The sequence below is a fragment of the Lissotriton vulgaris genome, chromosome 1_1 (assembly GCF_964263255.1).
Source record: "Lissotriton vulgaris chromosome 1_1, aLisVul1.2, whole genome shotgun sequence".
Taxonomy (NCBI): Eukaryota; Metazoa; Chordata; class Amphibia; order Caudata; family Salamandridae; genus Lissotriton; species Lissotriton vulgaris.
Genome location: NC_141685.1, coordinates 1929007508 through 1929030008, shown reverse-complemented (window position 1 = coordinate 1929030008; position 22501 = coordinate 1929007508).

Sequence of the window (22501 nt, the reverse complement as noted above, 5' to 3'; positions counted from 1 at the left end):
TCTAGCTAATTTCCAGTTTCTAGGCAAGGAATATTTACAGCTGCTTCTTACTCGGTTCATCATGAGTCCAGGCCACAGACAAGATTGGAAGAAGTGCAGTTTTCTAAAGAAGTCTCTTCTCTCCTGTGTGGGTTGAATGCAGATGCAAGGGGGCATATTTACAATTACTGGCACATCCCTGCAAATTAGCAGGGATGCGCCAGTAATTGTGCGCCATGCCTCCGCCACCCATGATGCGCCGCACCATGGGGCAAAAACGGCACAGATGCGTCACGCATCTGTGCCGTAAAGGTATCGCATTGCTGGAGTTGCGTCGGATGCGCGACGCAGCTCCAGCAATGCTCTGGGGGGCCCATTCTACTAATGCTGTGTCAAGCCTTATGCCTGCTTCAAGCAGGCGTAGGGTTTTGACGTAGCATTGGCCTAAAAGTGACTGAGTGAAATCTTGTAATTTCACTCAGCCACTTTTAGGAGGCGTTCCTGCGCCGGAACGCCTCCCTCCCCCCCCCCGTACCAGAACGCCACCTTAAGGTGCAGGGCTTTACAAGGTGACACATTTCCCAGATGCGTCACGTCGTAAATAGCCCCACCATGGTGCATCTTTTGCGCCGCCACTGCGTCACAAAAGTGTCGCAATGGCGGCATGGCCCGTAGCCATGGGAGGATACAATGACAACATGCCTCTACTAAGGAGGTACTAACAAGCCTCCTAATGATTCAGAAGATAGCATTTACAAAGGACAAAACACACAAGCCAATGAAAAATAAGGGTGGGAGAGTGGGCGGGGCTTCTCTCCGTACTGAACTACCACAGCTCTTTGCAAAGCAGCGCTGGCGGGCAGGCTCAAGCTCGACCAAAGAACAATCTACAGTTGCACGCAAGCACAACTACTGCAATGCAAAAAAGAAGAGCTTTCAGAGTTGCCTAAAATATTCTGTATTGTTGACACTCGGCCAAACCCATAGTAGGAACAACAATTGTAAAGCTGGGATTTTCATCTACTTTACATTTTCATGGAGAACATTCCATTAACTAAAAATGCTGTGTATGAACTGAACAAAATTCACTTATGAAGAGAACTTGAACTTTGCAGGGACAGACTGAGTGCAACTAGAGGGCACAAGGATTGCAACATATGAACTCTAGAGAGGTGTTCTAAACGCTGGATTAATTGCAAGGACCCAATCAAAAAAAAGACAGCATCGACTATGAAGGACAGCAATGCAAAATATAAATAGTACCCTAAAAAGATTCACTCAAATTCAGACATATGCTCCGGCTGTACAAAGGGCTGTTCGCAAATTACAAAGTAAACCAGGAGGGGAGGGGTAATGATCGGATGAAAACATAAGCTGCAAGTGCTTGTGTTTTTTAGCCGAGCCTCATTAGCTTGCAAGCAATTAACGAGGATCAGCTGAAAACACAAGTGCTATTTAAACAAAGATACACCTTTTTCCCCAATGTACAGTTATTATATTGGGGATTGCTAACCTTACCCACGCCCTGGGAAAGTTCATGGATTCTTCCTCTGCCTCCCCCTTGTCCATGGCCGGGCTGCAAGCATGAAAGTGATGAAGGCTGCTGTTGGGCATGAGCATTGGCTGCAACCGGAGTTGACCTAGCACTGTGTTTGCTGCAGAGGCAGAGATTGAGAGGGCTGCCCCAATATAAAAAATCCACACAAAAATATGTAAACACTATAAAGCGGACACTTTGTACGATGGATAAAAAAACAAGGCACATAAAGGGTATTGATAGAGGAGGGATGGAGGAGGGAAGGGGAACAATGGCTCCCGCAGATTTCTTTAACTAACACGGGAACCGCTTCGCGTACTGTCCGTGTAAGAGGGGAATGGGAGCATATTTAAATGAAAGCGAGGCATGGGGCGCTTTATAAAGAAAAATACTTTACTGGAAATATGGGGAGCCGCATATAAAGAAAGATGCGTGCTCGCCATGAAACTGAAAGCACAGGTTAAAAATAATAAGCATTTGACACAGTAATTGAAACAAGCAGGAGGGAAGGAGAGGGAGGCAGCTATTGCCCAGGGAGCGAGAGTTCTGCAGTCAGCCGTGAAACGGGGATGAGTCATTATTCAAAGACAAAGCATAGCATTTATTTTGAGTGTGCGGTGGCATAAAGCAAGTTTTAGACCTGCCATCTTTGGCGTGGTTTGACCCTATCTTTTTGCCTCTACCTCCTGCATTTTTGATGCTGTGCTGGGTTTCGTTTTTGCTTGTTTAGATGATTTGGGCACTTTGCAACTGCTGTTTAGTGTCAAAGCGCAAGTGCTCCCTGTGTGAATTGGTATTGTGATTGGTTATCCATGATTGGCATATTTGTGTCACCAAGAAGTCCTTAGTAAAATGCACTGAGTGTGCCAGGGCTGGTGATAACAAATACTACAAGTGGGACTGCAGCACTGATTGTGCACCCACATGAGTAGCCCTAAAATGGTGTACCAGGCCTGCCACCGCAGTGCCTGTGTGCAGTCTGTGAATTGCCATGTCCTCCTGGCCAGTGTCCCCACTGACTAGGCCTAACCCTTCCCTTTCTGTACACATTGGTCACCCCCATGGGAGGCCCAAGGTACCCACTTGGGCAGGGTGCAGTGTGTGTGAAAGGTAGAGCATGTACTTGTGCAGGTGACATGCTCTGGCAGTGAATTACAGCCATTTTAGTTTTTTCACTATTGTAAGGCTATCTTGCCCCATAGGCTATCATGGGGAATGCTGACTACAGTGGCTACCAGCATATCTTCCCATAGGAGCAAGATAGGACATAAAAGTCTGGTATACCTGAACTCAGAATTTAATAACACATCTTTTAGGAAATGTTGTTTTTAAATCCTGTGTTTGAGAACAGCATTGTCTGACCTTTCTGTGTGCCTTGGCCTGTTTGTGAATCGACTGTCTGGTTTGAGAGTGACAGAGGCTGGGAGCCCCCAGGAGGCTGGCTGAGTCAGCCCTAGGCTGAATGACTGCATCTGCATCTTGAGTGGTGGGAGAGGATAGCACCTGGGCCTGAATAGGGCTGTGCCTGCCTTCCACAATTCTGGCTCCACCTCCTGCTGGGCGGCTGACAACCCTGCTCCTCTCCCTGAAAGGAAAGGAGAGGCCAGGGAAACAAACTGCTCAAGGAACACACAGAACTGGTTCATACCGGGCACAGAGCCCTCCTACACAAAGGGATCAAAGACTTTTAGGGGTCTAAGTACAGGACCCCTGACTACAGAAAATTAGATCATCCTGGAGTCAAGAAGGAACCACTGCCAAGGAGAAAGCTGAAACTGAAGAAGGAAGACTGTCCTGCTGTTGCTCTGCTGGACTGACCTGCTGTTGCTTTGCTGCCAAGGAGAGGGGAAGGAATTTGCTTTTGGTGCTGTGTCCCCTTGCTTGAAGGAATCTCCAAGGGCCTGAGAAGAGCTGGCTCCCTAAGAAGTCTCAGGAACAAAAGGACTTCACCCCCAGCTTACCTGAACTCTGCTGAGGGAGTTCTGTCCTTCCTAGAGTGCTTGGGCCAGTTGTGGTGCCTCTGGAAGTTGTACCTGTGTTGGGAAGCTGGAAACCAAGCTTTTTAAGACTTTCTGCAAGTTTTGTCGCATCGCTCGCTTGCGGAGCGCATCCCCGTCAGTGCGGGAAAATTCCCGCTGCTGTGATGGCTGAGATCGTCGCAGCGCCTGTTGCCGCTGCCAGAGTCATCGCATCCTTCGTTTGCGGGACGCACCGGACCGGTGCGGGAAGATTACCATTGCGTCGCAGAGCCTGTCGTCGCTGGGTGAGATCATCGCACCGCTTGCTTGCGGACCGCATCATGCGAGTGTCGTTGCAGAGACATCGCATCGAGGAGTTGCGAGAGGAACATTACCGCTGGTCCGCGCCTCATCGTCCCGGAGATCGTCGCAACTCAAAAGATCATCGCATCGTGCCTTTGCAAGCTTCTTTCACTACCGAGCCTCCGCACCGGAATCCATACAAGGTATCGCATCCCTTCCCATGCCGACCGGAGTCACCGCATAACGCCCACTAGAACCAGTGGGGCTGTCGCATCGCCTCCCCAGGGTCTCAAGAGTGACGCATCGCTTGTTTTCCAACGCACCAGTTTCTGTTTGGGAACTTTGTAACATTTAAAGGTACTGTTGGCTAAACGTGACTCAACTGTGAACTTTTCACGCAATTGTGGATTATTTTATTGAAACTTTAAGAACTCTTTTGCAACCATATTCTTAAACTGTGTATGTTGGAGTTTGTCATTTTGGTCTTGTGTAGTTAAAACTAAATACCTTTATTTTTCTGAACTGTTGTGGAGTCAGTTTGTGGTGTTTTCACTGTGTTACTGTGAGTGTTGGTGCAAATACTTTACACATTGCCTTCAATAAGCCTTGCCTGCTCGTGCCAAGCTACCCAGAGGGTGAGCAGAGGTTATCTAAGAGTGTTTCCTCCTTACCCTGACTAGAAGTAAGGGTCCCTATTTGGACAGTGGTACCTACCTCTGCCAACTAGAGACCCCCAGTTCTAGCAGCAAGTAATTAAAAATGAAACTAAGCAAGGAATGAAAACAAAAACACAAGGAGGAGGGGCCGTCACACACTGTACATTGTGATGGCCAAACAAAACGTTCTCTGAGTTAAATCTCCAGGGAGGGAATTAAGCACCCAAAGGAAGGGCATTTGCACAAATGCACCAATAACAAACCAGCCTTTCTGAATGCCACAGATAGTAACCAACAACAATCAGTTGATTTGCCTGACCCCACAGAATAGATATAACAGAGAAGGCACAGGCGTTGTTAGCACACAAAACACTTTTATAGACGCTTACCAGGAGTGAGACTCAATCAAAGTGATTTACAGTACAGGTTTAAAAACCTGGTGGTCTAGATCTAGAGGACTGATATAGAGGGCTTTAAACAGATCAAAACTCTGTCTCTTACTGATGGATTGTTGGCTTGTAGCATCCATCAACCAAACTTTCTGTCAATTGTACATTACCTGGATTCCTTTGTCTGAATCTCTCTCATATCTTTATCTTTACCTTTCATCCCCTCTGCCCCTAATTGTCCCTATTGGATGATTTGGTCTGAGTATGTACCTTGCTGGCTGCCAATCAGTTGTTATGGCTAGCTGCCGCTGTGAACAACTGTAAACACTATTCACAGTGCATGACTCACTCTGATCTCCGCACAAAGATCCTTGAAGATAGTTACTATTCCTGCTTACAACCCAGCATGAGTAAATTGACAAACAAAAATTGTGAAATGCTTCTGTGAAAGAAACATTTCATGTCCTACTAGTCTCCCATATTGCTTGAATAAAGCAAAACCTTCTTCTCAGGCAATGCATATATTTTTTTGTATTGTATTTTAGTACCTAGTAATGGGCCTATTTAACTTCCCTATAAGTAGGAGTGTGCCTTAGCATAAATATGGAAAATGATGGCAAAATTACGCGTATTTACACAAAATTCAAATCTGCCTTTTCATGCTGCATTTGACAATATTTTAGCATGTAATGCATTCTCACATCAATGTTTGGCATGAGCATGTATTTAACAAAAAAGGTGAAAAATAACACCAATCTGCGTTCTGTTAATCCTGTGCATTTGTGTTTACATTTTTACAGCGATGGGGTGTTTGTGGTAAAGTTTTACCCCAAAGGTGCTAAATTACTTGAAATGTTTTAAAGGAATAATTTCAGGACAATTGCATAACAAATATAATCTGAAATTGCACTAGTGTTCGCCCAGTCCAACCCATATGTCTGTTGTATGATGCCTATAAAACCCTTTACATGCGGACTCATAGCATTGTACATTGAATTTCACAAGCTGTGCTATTCTTTGTTACTTGATATGCATATCAATCACTTTTATCACTTGTGTTTAACACTTAAGAAGCACCAAGCATATTTGTCACTGGCTCCCAATTTGTTGTTTATTGTGTACTCTATGTTTTGCATTAAATTGCCATTTGTCTCTGAGTATTGTCTGTTTAAATAATTGAACTAGAGGCCATTGCTTGCTTACTGTTAAAGGACTCCTATGGAATGAGAATTTGAAAGTCATATGTGTACTGCAGTGTGTATAAGCAGGGTCTGGTGGCTCAGTGGACTAATGCTTCCACTGCAGGGACCTGTGTTTGACCTCATGGTCAGAAGTTAAAATCCTGGCAGGTCCACTCAGCCTTTCATCCATCTGAGGTTGATAAAATGAGTACCGTTGGGTAACAAGAAACATCTGTTATTCAGCGCCAAGATATCTCCGGGTGAAAGTGTGCTTTACAAATACACATGTTATTTACACCACCCACATATGTGACAAATGCATTTCTCTGGCAGGAGCACCACTGTGCCTCCCCTAGGCTCTCATTTAGATCTATTTCAGTGACCACTAGTAGGGAAAATGCATTTTGCCACGTGAGGAAAGACTATTTTAAATATTGATATATCACCTGTAAAGTGTGCCTTGTAAGCCTATAAGTCACAGTGCTTATAAATACTTGTAGGGCACACTAGGGGGCATACTACATATTGGGGTCGGTGTGCCCTACCAGTGAAACAAAAGCCAAAAGGTATTTCAATCTGTAGGCCTTGTTTAACGTTTCCCTAAGTAAGCTTTGATGGGATTAAAATTGGATTCTCTGTCTCTGCTTAGGAAAAGGTTACAAAAATGCTTCAAAGTTGTTTTCTGGTTAATGTGTAAAATTGTATTTCAAGCTGAAATTATATTTTTGATAACTTAAGCAGGAGTATTCTTAAACAAAGGGTGACTGAGCCAGAGCTGGGTTAAATCATCTTGTGATATTCATCACACGTCCAAGCTGGATTACACATCCTTGGCTGGGAGAGTTAACAACCTTTGCTTAGAGGTTAAAGGCCTTCCTCTGAGCCCAGGAAGGACTAATGCATGTTAACCGCTAGTCACTTTGTAGGGATTGGCTATGTGGGTGTGGACAGGAAGAAAGGACAGCTTTATCACTGCATCTTTTGACTTGGAGATGCCAAGATGAGAGTCTCCTATTCATTTTCAGTACTTTCCCAGACAGTTAGTCACAGTGGGAGGTAATAACCAGTTTTGCCCATCAGGTGGGAAAATAATTATTCTAAAGAGGGGAGTGGTGTAGACAGGCCTGTTCATTGGCAGCTTAGTTTTGACATCTTGAAACAGTGGCTCCTCAGTATTTTACAGTAAGACTGTAAGAGTAAATGCAAGAGGAGGCAGAGTAATTAGGACTGAGTGGTACGATTTGAACAATCAGTGGATTGTGCAGAGGATAAATCTGGCACCTCCACCACCACCTCCTCAGAATATCCCTGGACCTGGGAAAACTGCAGATGAAGAAGGTCCTTCTGGAAGATGTTCCCTGACTCCCACTGGAAGAAAAAGACCCATGAAGCACTGAAGGATGTTTATCATCTGATGACACCCACAGAATGGAACTGCTCTCCAATGGTCAAGTGGGTGGCCTCCTATTTTCTTGCTTCTGGAACATAAAAAGTAGAAGGACCCTGATGCCAAGAAAGCTCAGCTGAACACTAATGACTGGATACTGCAGGAAACCTTGCTGGAAAGACACCTGTTGCTTTGAAGTCTGCAACGAGGAGCTGGGGGATGTAGGACTGACCAGGAGTAACTTTCCCAGAATGTTATTTCACAGAATTGCATCAAGGTGCTGAAGTGTGCCCAGCAAGGTTGCACACATGGAGGGCAAAATATCCAGGTTTTTCCCACTCAGCTTTTTGCTGCACTGACAACAGATCCAGCGGGACCACACAGTGAAGGACCTTACCTCATCGACCCATGCCTGGTTATGGCTTCAAGCATTATCCTGCTGGAGGATTTCAACTTCCCCAAAAAAAGACTAAGTCAAAAGGTACAAATTTGGACCAGAGCAAGGAAGCAAATAATTCTGACCAGGAAAGCAACCTTGACTGCTACAAAATCCAAAACCAGTGTTGTCAGCTGACACACTACAATGATGTATGTGACTTTGAGGGATTCCAGCAAACCAGAGACTAGGACTTGGTCCCTGTAGAAGATTTTGACTTCCATAAGAGAGATTTAGATTTAGATTTCAGCGGATGAATTACTCCTTCACAACTGTGAAGGATATCCTGTCTGCTGTAACAATACATCAGACACTGTGGGATTTATAATTATGCGGATGGGATATCTGCCAGCGCTGCGACAGAGTAACCCATCCGCCGAGAACTAAATCAGGCCCTATGTCAAAAGGTGAAACATTTGATACGGATGACCCGCTTGGTGTAAATGACCTTTGCTCAACAGAAAAAAAGACTCCCACTAGACTTGTATTTCTTAACATGTGCCTCCAAGTGCTAGAGGTTATGTTCCCCAAACCGAAATGTGATACCTATACAATGTTTTACAACACCACATTTATTTTATTTTTCAAAATGTCTCAAATTTGTTAATCTTAAGCGGCACAATTCTTGATGCAGTTTTTAGAGAGTCTAAACATACATTTTTACAATTCTGTCCATGCAGTGTAAAATAATCAGTGTATCACAAGTAGCAATATGTTTTTGTCATAAAAACAAAGGTGCAACAGTGCTAAAAAATCCCCCATATGACAAAACCACTCTCTCACACATGCATCCATAATCAAACACTCCTAGTGTCAACATCCATACTACATCCCAGCATACTACACATACAATAGACAGGCAACTTCATGGACAGTATCAATCCAACTAAGCCAATAAACAAGTCAAGAGAAGGACCAGTAACACCAAAATATCATGGGGTCGCCTCACGCAATCAGGCACGAAGCAAACTACTCCACCTCTCACGTCTTCAGGACGCTGAACTAAGGGAGTTAAAAACCAACATCAACAGGACAATGCGCAGCCTTCGTATACTTGGCCCAGTTGAGAACATCCAGTCCGAATTAAGGAGCCTTATAGCATGTAAGAAGAAATTAATTTGGCTCGCAAAAAAAGAAAGGGACGAATTAAGATGGGCTAAACTGACACATGACGCAAAAAATAACAACAGTGCCAGGTTTTGGCAGACCATCAGAAACCTAGAGAACCCACCTGCTCTAGGATCCAGCTCATTCATAACAGAGGACATCTGGGCAAAATTCCTACTGAATCACTTCAACTCAGAAGCACCCGAATCCCTGGCATGCTCACAGGAGCTCAAAAGTGACCAACTCCAATCAAGGACCGAGGGACTTGTCCTTCCCATCATCCTCACAACTAAGCAGCTAGGGGGCAGAATCAAGAAAGGACACAAAGACGGTGCTCCAGGCCCCAACGGTCTTCCGCCAATCATATTTAAACAGGATTTGAACTATTGGGGTAAAGCACTCCTCCCCCTTTATAACAAAATCTTAGAAAGTGAGAGAATTCCTGACTCCTGGAAAGGTTCAATCATCTCTCCCATCCATAAAAAGGGCGCCATGTCAGATCCAAAAAATTATAGGCTCATTGCTTTAATCGATATTGAAGCCAAATACTATGCCGGGCTCTTACTAAATGGACTCACAGTTTGGGCTCAGGAAAAAAACCTAATTCCCATCAACCAAACTGGTTTCCAGGAAGGTCTGGGGACCTCAACAAATATTCTCGCCCTTTCTCTCCTGTCTGAAGCCTACAAAAAAACTTAATAAACCGCTATTCATCGCTTTATTGATTACAAGGCAGCCTTCGATAGCATCGACAGGGGGTTACTTTGGGACAAACTAGCGAGGTGGGGAATCCCTACAAATCTTCTAAGCCAGCTAATCCTGCTCCACTCTGCAACTTGGGTCCAGATTAAAATCGGAGCGGGAGATATCCTGTCTAGAAAAATTCCTACTACCAAGGGGCTGAAGCAGGGTTGTGTATTGGCCCCAACCTTGTTCAACCTCTTTGTCTCTGATCTCTCCACCGACCTGGACAATTGCAACCATCATGCCTCTAACCTGGGGGGCTTAACTCTATCGAACCTCTTGTACGCAGATGACCTCCTACTAATCAGTCGCACCCCAATTAGCCTCCAGCATCTGATAAACATCACAAGTACCTTCGCTGACAAAAATGGGCTGACCATAAGTTTGGAAAAATCTAAAGTAATGGTACTAAACCAAGGTCGCAATAAACCCTATCCACGATGGTCAATGAACAATCGGCTGCTGGACCCAGTAGAGGAGTATAAGTACTTGGGAATCATATTTGAGAAACGGATCATTCTCTAAACAGAAAGCCTCCATCAAAGGCAGAGTGACTGTATTGGCTGTTGCTTTAAAAAACATCAAGCAAAAAATAACTGGCCCTAGCCTTCTCCCTTTGCTATAAGTGCTTCGAGCGCGGCTCCTTCCCTCCATCACGTACGAAAGCGAAGCAATGAGAGGTAGAGATGAAGTGACCCTGGACATTGTGGTTGCCAAGGCTCTAAGAATAATATTCAATCTCCCGCAATTTACCTCACCAGCGCAAATAAGATTAGAATTTGGATTGTTAAAGCAGGAAATCTCACGGAAAGGGGCCTACGCCAATTGCTGGCATAAAATTAAGGGGGCAGCGCCGGGCACATTGAACTCATATCTGTGGCTGGAAATCTCAAAGAGACCCGAAAGCCCAGCGAAGAGCTACCTTCAATCAGCAATTAAGCTGTTAGCTTTACAGGACCTATGGGACTCATGCTTACCCCAGAAAAGCTTTAAGGTCCTGGTAAATAAATCAGTAAAGATTGTTTCTCTCACAGAAGATAAAGCTGCCCTTAGTAGGAAGGCCCACGGCTGGTACGTAATTCAGAGCTACGTGTCAACAAAGCCCCAATTATACCTAGGAACAGGCTTTGCAAGAAAAACAAAAGAACGGTTCCTTCATCTGAGGCTTGGAATCCTACCTGCAAAGCCTCACCTTCCTCCATGGAAACGTACAACCTCCTCCAATTGCTGCAGACTGTGCGGAAATTTAAACGAAGATATAATACATCTAGTGTGCATCTGCAACGGCCTGGGAGCGGAAAGGAGATAGGTCTTAAAACAGCTCCTGATTGTCAGTCAGGTTCGATCCTGTTGGGAGGCGGTAAAGGCCTGTTTCGAAGGCAGCAACATCCGCCTGTCTTGCAGCCTTATTCGATTTATGAGGGAAGCAAATGCAAAGTTAACTCGGGATGACCCTCAAGTTATTGGTCTTTATCCGACCCCAGCGCGCTTATGAGTCAAGGACAACAAATGTTTCTACTAGTGCTGTGACTAAATCCTAAGAACATCTCCTTTGCTGCCAAGTACGTAGCAGTCAGCACGACCTGGCTCCAAGCTCATTGACTTGTATTCCCTACAAACATCATTTTTTGGGGTGTATTCAAGCCTTATGCTGATTTACTGTTTTAAACATGAAGAACTATTTTATCTACAATTCTTTTTTAATTCTTTTGCAATATTATTGAATCGCAACATATTCGTAATCTTTTAGCATCTTTTAAAGGAGAAGCTGCATTTCATGAATTAATGTTTTACTTGTTTGCGAAGGTTTTAATTAATCATGCAATAAAGTCATTACTTACTTACTTAATAGACAGACATCAACGGAAAAGCAGATTGAATTTTTATCTGTTGAAATAATGTGGGCTGGGATCACTGCTCCAAAAACGGTAAACGCACCTTTCGGTGTGGGCATAAAGCTTGACCAGCCACCTTCAGCATACAACAATGCTACAGCTTCCAGAAGGTAATAATGTAGGGGAAAATTATGTATATATCATCCAGCTACTGCGTGATGCAAGTACAATCTAAAACGTGCCTCATAGGTGAGGCGAAGCTTCACTATTACTATGTTAAGGGTACTCTTAGGGCTGCGTCCCGGCAGGGTAGGGTCACACCTTATTCCTAGGAAGAATGATTTCCTTATTTCCTTGGGTCAGTGTGACATAAGTGCGGGTGTCACCACTCTTGGGGTTTACCTGTGCAGGCTCTTCATTTTGGTACTGGGCGTCCTTACTGAGCTACGTTTATTGACACTATCTGCACCAGGGAATCTGAATGGCTTCTAGAGACAATTGTTCCATAGTTGTCAGCGTGAAATCACACATCGGCCCTAGACAGCCACCAAAGAGACTTTTGATTGATGCATTACTTTTTCTTGCCACTTTTGCCCGGAAAAAAAAAATCATATCCGTTGTCTCTCTTAATCCATTTTGTTGATAGTGGTGTCTTTTTTGATGACTAAAGTTTAAATTGGATTGAGATCTTTACTGTGTTATTTCTAATGAAATTGTTGATGCTGTGTGAATATACCGCACCTTGGGCCAGATGTAGGTAGCCCAATACTGGTTGATAACGGCCGAAATTACCAAATTTCGGTCGTTACCGACCTTTATTTAGGGTTTGAGATGTAAGAGGCAGGTTTAAGGATTTGGTAATTTACCGAACCATAATTTAAATACCGATTCGGTAAATTACCGAATCCTTAATGTAGGGAACACTCAAGTGAGTGCATTTTTCATTTAAGGATTCGTTATTTACCACCAACTACAAGTTGGTGGTAAATACCAAATACCTTTCAAAAAGCAAATATTTGCTTTTTTAAAAGTGCCATGTGGCAGACATACATGCCCTTAGGGCATGTAAGTGTGCCACATGTGCACCCATGCACTATTCAGGGGTGCAACAGGGTGTCAATGTGACACCCTGTCACCCTTGAAAATGTTCCCCCTATTACCAATTCGGTATTTACCGAATCGGTAATAGTAAATGGCTTCCCATTCATTCCTATGGGCCTCCAGGCCCACAGGAATGAATGGGAATTACCGAATCGGTAAATACTGATTCTTAAACACCGAACATTACGGATTCGGTAATATTTACTGAATTTTTCTCTACATACCATTTACCGATTCTGAAATACCGAATCGTTAAAATTCGGTATTTTAGAATCGGTAAATATAGATTACCTACATATGGCCCCACATTTTTTACTTGTTCCATAGCTACCAGAGGTTGAGCTGTGATTGTCTAAAAAACGTTTTTTGACCCAACCAGAGTCGGTTTATTGAGTTTATAGGAATAGTTCTCTCCCAAAATTCGAACCCAGGGTCTGATGCTATATGCTTTGCGAGTCTTATGTACGGTGACATGAAGTGAATGTAGATATCCCAGTGTGATCTTCAACACTCCTTCACTCTCAATTTGAGCTCTAAATAGAGATGGAAAACGTTGTGGGACCAGCAAATCAAAAATTAATTGGTAACCTTATTGTTGATGTACCAGAAGAGACCACCTCAATGTCATTGCAATATCAGAATCCTCTATTTTGTTAGCCACATTTCTCGAATGCAAAGTTAAAAGTGGAACGATTTGACAGGTACTCTTTCTGCAGCTTCACCATCAAGCCCCCACTCATATCTCACATTGGGGCTGTGAAGACTCTTTCTCTTTTGAAAATGCAATACCACCTCCTTTGAGGTGTCAATACATTTGGTAAGTAAATGTTTTGCAACCAATTATTGGTCTTGAAACATTGGTACATATGATACTGATTCAGCATTTGGAAAGCATTCCTCAAACATGCCCCATCCAAATACTGAATGGTATCTATTGTATATCCCATTATGTGAGACAGAAAAACATTTCATACTTCTAAAGTGGAATCAGTACAATGATCATGAATGCCAAATTGGAGTGTTAGTGACTGTTAAAAGGCTTAGTACACCTTGCATAGTGTGGCAAACACATATAGGTCAATATATTGTAAAGAAGCATTGGCACAGTCAATAGGTTTTTATCTTTGTGTCATTTATCAGCTTTACCAGTGGTTTTAAGGCATGATGAACAGCATTTATGATGTTATGAAGTGTGGCTAATGTTTAGAAAAGTAAAAGAAAAGCCTTTGATGCAGGCACTGCATTATTTTGTGGATGCGTGCATCACTCATGCATGAGCATACAAAATTACACCGTTGTTTTCTTTCTCTTTTTAGTTCCTGATTTGAGTTTGATTAGAAATAAAAATAAAATAAAAGTGCAAAGAATTTCTATTGAAGGGGGCAGAATTTGGAATGGAAGTAGTGTAGGAAGGAATGCAAAAGCAACATAAAGGAGGGTGTGGGATAGCCAAATCAACAAGGGGAGTACCGAAGAGTGAGAGCCAAATCAACACAGGTGGAAACCAGGCGGAACAGGAAGACCACATCAACATGGGGAGGTCAGGAGGAATGAGAAAACAACATTAATTTATTTAAATTTTTATATAGTGCAAACATGTCCCGAAAGGGTACCAGAGCCCTTTACAAATGATCAGGGGGAGAGAAACAGGCAAGGACAATAATGAACAATTGTAACAATCACAGTAACAGTACAGAAAGAAGCATTGTCCAGGTAGGGGTGAAGAACTCCCATTAGTCCTACATAGCGCTACTTTAATGATCAGGGTGAGAGAAAGAGGTAAGGCAAGCAACAATAAACAATAATAACCATCACAATACCAATAACATGGGAAATAGAGCAATAATTTGTTGAACAAAAGCAACTTCACTTGCTTTTTGAAAGATGCAGGGAAAGAGTTTCAGATGATAGGGAGTCCAGATTCACGCCTCGTAAGGGAGACAGTTTAGTGATTTCAAAGCAGGTATGAAATAGTTATTGTGTTTAGATCCAGTAATAAGCCTTGCAGCTGACCCAAGGGAGGCCCTAAAGGTGGCCAACTTTGATCAAGGAAGACCACAAAGGGTTATATTTCCATAGACTACCTGGAAATCACTAGGGCTTGAACAACTGACTTGACATTATCGAGGGGGTGAAAGGGTTTGATTTTCCTAAAGTTGCTCATTTGGAAATTACCTCCTCTGGTGGCTGGACTGATGTGCTCCTACATGTTCAAGTTTTTTCCAGCGTTACTCCCAGTGATTATGTGAGGAATGCAATTGAGGGATGTTAAATGTTTCATCTATTCAGTAATGTTGAGAGATTCTTGTTCGGAGGGAAATTAAAAGAAATTATGTTTTGAGAGTATTTAGCTTGAAGTGGTTGCAGGTCCACCAATGTTAAGTTTTTTGTAGAGTTTCATTGAGAGACTAAAATTTTCAAGGGAGAAGATTTTCAGGTAAAATTGGGAGTCATCAGCGTACATGTGATAATTGATGTTTGATGATTTTAATATTTTGGTTAACTGCTCCACGAACAGGTTAAAGAGAGTGGGCTGGAGCGAGGAACCCTGCGGAACCCCTAATGAGACAGGTGTGGAGTTGGACAGTGTCTGATTAATCTTCATTCTTTGAGATCTATTGTGGAGAAAAAAGGAAAATGAGCCTAAGATGGGACCAGAAGGCCCCATTTTACATTTCAGTAAGTCGAGGACGCTGTCCTGTTTGACTGTATCAAATTTTGATGAGAGGTTGAAGAGGATTAGAAGGCAGGATTCATTTTGATCAAGCATTTGTAACACGTCTTCAACTATGCGAGTTAGGGATGATTCAGTGCTGTATCCTTGATGGAAGCCTGATTGGTATTGGTCTGAGAGTTGGAATTGCTCTATGTGATTGGAAAGCTGCGTATGGACACATTTTATGAGCAGCTTTGAAAGAGTCGGGGTGCAAGAGATAGGGCGGAAATTATTTAGATCATTGTGGTCCGCCGTGTTTTTTTTTAAGAGTTTGGGTTATCTGTCTGGAATTGAGGCAGTCAGGTATAGTGCCATAAAGTAATGAAGAGTTTACTATTTTGGTCCAGAGTGCGAGAAGAGATGTTTTAATCTCACTGAAGAGATTCGAAAGAAGACGATCACTGAAGTCGTTTGAAGGTTTAAGTGTTGACAGGACATTTAGTATTGGTGTTTCATCAAAGGTTTTGAAGGAACACCGAGAGCCATTATTTGGGAGCGGGGGGGGGCAGGATGCACAGGGCACACTGGTGGGGCCTTAATTGTGAAAGAACCGGGAGGCGATCCAGTGCAGCCTGTAAGTCACTTTCAATCTTTTTCATCTTTCCCAGTAAAAAAGCGGCAAATTCTTCCCAGTTAGGCAGGTTGGGTCTCCTATCAGATTGCAATTTAGCTAGTTCAAACTGTTTTTTAGGTTGGCGTTGTTTAGCTGTTTCCTAAAGAAGTTTGCTTTTAAGCTACGTATGTGTTTGTTGTAAATACTTCTTAGCGATCTCAGGTTCTTGAGGTGTTCGAGCAAGGTGGGTAATCTCCACGACCGTTCAGCCAATCTTAGAATGTGGCTTTTAGCATTTAGGCTAGCATTTTACCAAGGTTTGGAGTCTTTGATGGATACTCATTTTAGTTTGTAGTAGTGCCATAGAGTCTAAAATAGTTGTCATATAATTATTGTAATGACCAGTAAAGACCTGGACATCTGACATGGCCTCAGGAGGGTGTAGAATGTAATTGCTGATAGATGTCAGTTCATTCAGGTTTTTGTTTTGAAGGTTCCTTTTCCAGTGCCTGTTATTTTTAATTTGAACCTTTTAAGGTCTCGGACTAGCGTTGCACTGCGCAGCAGTGCTCGAGCAGCCGAGAATTAATGTCTCTCAGTAGGGGGCTTGAACCCGCCCCTCTTCTCCGTTGGCTGGCTTCCTAAACGGAGGCCAGCCATTGGAGGAGAGGGGCATCACCCGGTTCAAGCCCCGTCTTTTCCAGATTCGGAGGCGTGTTTTTTCTCTTCTTTCTTGTTTTCGTTCTCTCCTCTTCCCATTGGCTGGAATTTTACCTTCCAGCCATTGGGAATAGGAGAGAACGAAAACCACGCCCCCAAATTGGAAAATGTAGGTGCTTTGCTGAAGCCATTTCAGCCCGACCGCCGCCGGAAGAAGTCGTCCTCAGGTTAGTGCTTGCTGTCCTGCGCCCTCGTTGCACGTGCTTGCTGTCCTACCCCACCTCGTTGCTCATGCTTGCTGTCCTGCCCCTCCTCGTTGCTTGGGCTTACTGTCTTGCCCCCTCTTTGCTCGTGCTTGCTGTCCTGCCCCCTCGTTGCTCGTGCTTGCTTCCCTGCCCCCTCGTTGGTTGTGCTTACTGTCCTGTCCCCCCCTTGTTGCTTGTTCTTTGCCTCTTCCTGACCCTGTCTGCGCGTGTCTCTTTCTCTTGGTGTCTGCCGGTATTCGATGTATTTCCTTCGCATTGTGTTTTCACTGTAAGCCCCGTCCTTTTCGGATTGAGGGGCGTGTTTTTTTTGTTTCTTCAAAAAAACACACCCCCAGTCTGAAAAGGACGGGGCTTACAGCGAAAACACAACGTTATGGCGAGTGCTTGCTCCGTTCCTCTCCAGCCTTGAAATACGTGGCAGTAACTGCGTCAGGTAATTTTGAACTGCAGAATGTAGGGACCAGAACACAGTGCACCGACCCTTTGCCATTTCTCGTTTGTATAAAACCTTTCTTTACGCCTTTTTATCCCTGCCTATGCTTGTGTCTCCGCCCCTGTCTGCTGGTATTCGATGTATTTCCTTCGCTTTTTCCCTTTGTTCCATGTTCTGTCTGTCACAGTGTTCCTGATTTCGCTTGTCTCTGTCCCTATCTGCTTAATGTTATCTGCCTTTCTATGTTTAATACCCCTTCATCTCCGTATCTATTCTCCCTGTGTCTCTTCCTCCTGGTGTGTCTCGGTCTGTCCCTGGGTCTGTGTGGGTGTCCCTGCCCCTATTAGCCTATGTTTAATGTCTCTTAATCCCCCTGTGATCTTTGTCTCTTCCTGCTCGTGCCTGCGTGTGTCTTTTCCTGTTAGTGTGTGTCGCGTTCTGTCCCCCTGTCTGTGTTGGCGTCTCTGTACTACTATGTTTATTTCCTCAACTCTGCGTTTTCTTTGCTTCTTCTTGACCCTGTCTGCTCGTTTCTCTTTCTCCTGGTGTGTCTCCTTCTATCCCCGTGTCTGTGTTCGCACCTCTGTCCCATCTGTCTATGTTTAAGGTCTCTTCATCTTCATTTCTCTCTGTGTTCTGTGCCTCTCCCTGACAGTCTCTTCCTGTTGGTGTGTCTCGTTACCTCCCTATGCCTTTCTTGGCATCTCCGCCCGTGTCCCAGGCCTCTCCCTGTCCCCTTCGTCCGCCCGGGCCGCCTCCCTTTTAGCACGCCTGTGTTTGTGTACATACTGAATGTAAATGAATAAAAGTTACATCCCCAGATGTGATTAGGGCCCATTTTCAGGGGGCACTGCAGCATTGATTTTGGCCACACGGAGCGGGGGATTGAGGGGGGCTTCGGGCGGCTTAGGTGCCTCTGGAATTAGATCTGTGACTGTGCCATTAGTGGGGCAGGAGCCTGATCAATACCCAGGACTTCCAGGGTAGGAGGGCTTGTCAGCTCCACTGTCTACAGCAATGGACTCTCAGTTTCAAGCATAAGATTCTTCTCCCATATTTTTAATTTCACACCACTGAACATTCCTCTATTCCACAGCTGAGTCATCTGCAAGGCCAGTAGAGCTGGAAAATAGTTAGCCCCCTCATGCCATGCTCTCGTTTATAGGTGGCAGTATCCAGTTCTTCTATGTGGTTGTTGGTGTTTTTCAGTTTTATTTCTGGATTGGCATATGGAGATACTCGTATATATCTCACTCAGCACTTTGGTGGGTTTTAACGAGTTTCCAGGAATAGTGAGTGATGTGAGCATCCTTGTGCTGAACTGCTGTACACCCTGAATTCACGTTAACAATACTGTAAAAGGGTAATATTTAAAACATGTACACTACTGGAAGCTGCAGTCTTGCCCTCTGTTTTGGAGACTACAGATTCCAATTTCCCATGTTTGTCAAGGACAGGTCTGTATATTTTTTTCTATGTGAAAGTCTTAGTACATGGCTCGTAGCTCTTAAGAAGTGCACCAGATTCTTGTTTCCTCTCACATTTGGGTGTTTTTAGAGCCCGTGGTTAAGTGTTATAATTGCCAGGGCCTGAGGTATTTCTCAGAAGGCCAATGAGGTTAGCACTTTGAATCATGGTACTTTACAACTGTTCATATGTGCAGACAGCCTTAAGGCAGGCTCATGCTGCAAATGTAATGAGTTTAATGAACCTGGATTTGTGCACTGAAAAAAAAGGTCTCACAATTAAATGCTTTGAGATATCCACAGGCTGGAAAGTAAAAAGATTTGTAGGCAGACCGTCATACATAAGGCTGGAATGACTCTGGTAAGATCACTCATTTGTTTTGGATGCAGTATGTCTGACTGGCTCTACCCAGCCTTGTTTCCATCCTGGTAACCTACATGTCACCCCCCCACCTTCCCCAAATCTCTGTCCCCGCATTCTGTAATTTTTCACCTTCCTCTCCCTGCCAACCCTATCCTGGTCTTCACTCTCTCGAACCCCATCCTAACATTCACCCTTTGCCTTCCTTAACCTACGTTTCAATCCACCTGTCTTCCTCAACCTATCCCTCCACTCCCGGTGCACAGACAAAATATCGACTCCAAAATATCGACTGGACATAATATCGAGTTTTAAATATAGACTGGACAAAATATCGACTGGACATAATATCGACTACAAAAATATCGTTTTTCAGGTAAGTGAAGTAATATCGACTGTATAAAATATAGATAGCAAAAATATCGAATTTTTAATAATATATAATATTTTATAGTGTATTTTTATGTAATAATATGTGTGAAAAGTGTGTATTAATGTTATAAAATATTTTATTAAATGAATTTTGTTTTTTTAATAATTGCGTAATGTAATTCTGTAGCGGGTTGTGGGTTTATAGGGGAATAGGGTGGGAAGTAATTTAATAATAATTAATTAATTAATATATGTTTGTAAATATTTATAATTAATAATTAATTGGTAATTAATTAATAATAATTAGTTAATTAATTAATATAATTTTTTACATATTTTGTATTAGTAATTAATTGGTAATTAATTAATTGTAATTAGTTAATTACATTAATTAGAGTACATTTTAATATATATAATTTTGTGTTATTGTTAAGTAATTAATTATTAAAATAATTACAGCTAATGTGCTAATATATTTACTTTATTGTTATTGTTAATTAATTATTATTTGGTAATTAAATAATATTGATACATTTTGGGTAAAGGAGTATTTTTAGGGTTCAGGGTCAGTTTTCAGTTTTTTGGGTAAAGGGGCATTTTTAGGGTTCAGGGTCAGTTTTCAGTTTTTGGGTAAAGGGGCATTTTTAGGGTTCAAGGTCAGTTTTCAGTTTTTGGGTAAAGGGGCATTTTTAGGGTTCAGGGTCAGTTTTCAGTTTTTGGGTAAAGGGGCATTTTTAGGGTTCAGGGTCAGTTTTTAGTTTTTGGGTAAAGGGGTATATTTAGGGTTCAGGGTCAGTTTTGGGTTTTTGGGTAAAGGGGTATATTTTAGCGTTCAGGGTCAACAAATAAGATTGTAAAAAAATGTTTTTATTATTTTCATTTATTATTTAATTATTATAATTTAATTTAAGTATTTGTAAGTATATTTTAGTAATTAAAATTTAATATTAATTTAATTTAACACTGTTTTTAATAAAGTCGATATTTTTTACATCTATATTATTGTTAACGATATTTTGTACTCGATATTTTTGTACTTACCTGTTTGTAGATACAAACTCGATATTTTGACTGTCGATATTTTGTCCACGATATTTTGGCAAGTCGATATTTTGACCCTCGATATTATTTCAGTGATCCCTCCACTCCCATCTCATGTAATCTAGCACTACTTTTCACTCTCCCGGTCTCCAGTAAGGCACCTTCACCCCTGCTTCTCTCCCACTGATGGAGTAAAGGAGCTCCAGAGGGCTGTTTCCCACCTGCACTTGCAGCCTGGGTTTGTGGCCCACCCAGGAACTTCTGCGCCTTCTTCAGCTCAACCGATCTCAAGGAATTCCTGCCCTTCACTGCATGTTTGGGATGCTCTGCCTGCTGCTTGTATTTTGACACTTCTAATTAGTGGACATTTAACACCTTGTTTTGCTTGAGCTTGAGCTGCAGCCAGACACCACATGGTTACTCTTTGGCCTTTTCCCTGGCTCCATGCAGTCAACTGGCAGAGAGACCCCAGACTCTGTATGAGCAGAAGATAACTCTCCAAGTGTAACGATTACGAGAGAGAGAATATGCACCTGCTATTTGTGGGTTTCCTTTGCCACTCCTCCGCGTTTTTCATAGAAATCAGGACGGTGTGATGGGTCATGGGTGGTAGGGGTCATAGTTTCCCTTACTATTAATGCTGAGTGCCTCTCTGGAGATACTATGGGTCTGTCTATCTGTTGCTGATGAGCTCCTGTTTATGTGGAGAGGATGGATACATGTCCTGAAAAGGCATGTGCATGTCTTCTTATAGTTTCAGCTGCATGCCTTTCTGAACATGAAATGTGGTTGTGTGACTATAGATGATGTGTTCCTGCCTGAAAATGATTTATGCCAGTCTTCAGATGACCACTCACAGCATTTACCCTGATTGTAATCGTTTTTTTTCTTGCCTCTGTTCCCTGCTTGTGATCGTTTTTTTTTTCTTGCCTCTGTTCCCTGGGGCGTTACTAAGCAGAGATGGGTGTGTGCCTGACCTACACTGAGGGCAGCAAAGGGTGAGCTCTGGGAGTTGGTGGGGCCTCGAATAACCCATTTGTGTGTCTCTGTGGCTTTGTGTGTCTGTGTGGCTCTCTGTGTGTGGCTCTCTGTGTGTGTGGCTCTCTCTGTGTGTGGCTCTGTGTGTGTGGTGCTGTGTATGTGTGTGGTACTGTGTGTGTGTGGTGCTGTATGTGTGTGTGGCACTGTGTGTGTGGCGCTGTGTGTGTGGCGCTATGTGTGTGTGGCACTGTGTGTGTGTGGCGCTGTGTGTGCATGTGGCGCTGTGTGTGTGTGGCGCTGTGTATGTGTGTGTGGCTGTTTGTGCGTTGGGCTCTGTGTGTGTGTTGGGCTCTTTGTGTGTGTGTGTGTGTGACTCTCTCTGTGTGTGTGTCGGGCTCTGTGTGTGTGGCTCTCTGTGTGTGTGAGTCTCTGTTTGTGTGTGCGTGTGTGTGTGTGTGGCGCTGTGTGTGTGGCTCTCTGTGTGTGTGACGCTGTGTGTGTGGCTGTGCGCGTGTGTGTGTGTGTGTGTGTGTGTGTGTGTGGCGCTATGTGTGCTTTTGTAAGGTCAGCACTTAATCACCTAATATGGAAATAATGTTTGGTGGACAACAGGAAGCTACTAATGCTGCAGTAACTGTCTCCAGACACCAGTCCCCCACCGTTCTCTGAAGTAATACAGTCTGAGTGGAATTCCCATCGTTGGAAGGTGTCAGTCAGTAGCATGACCAATAAAGCCATAACATGAGGAAAGAAAGAAGGGAGCTTAGTCAAACTATTTTGCTAACCATTGTACTGTCTCCGTAGGATTGCAGCAAAATATCCCAATAACAAGAAAAGTTATCGAGTGTAAATCACTCAAGCACACGTTTATATGGGAACATTTAAAGTCGCAATTATATTAATGTTGTGGGTACTGCTGAGCACTACTTTCCTTATCTGAATATTTTCCTTTATTTTTTTAAAGTCCATGAGCAGCTTTATTTTGAAAGGTTCCTGGTATGGTCTCTTTGCAGCTCTATTGATTTAATAGCATACAATT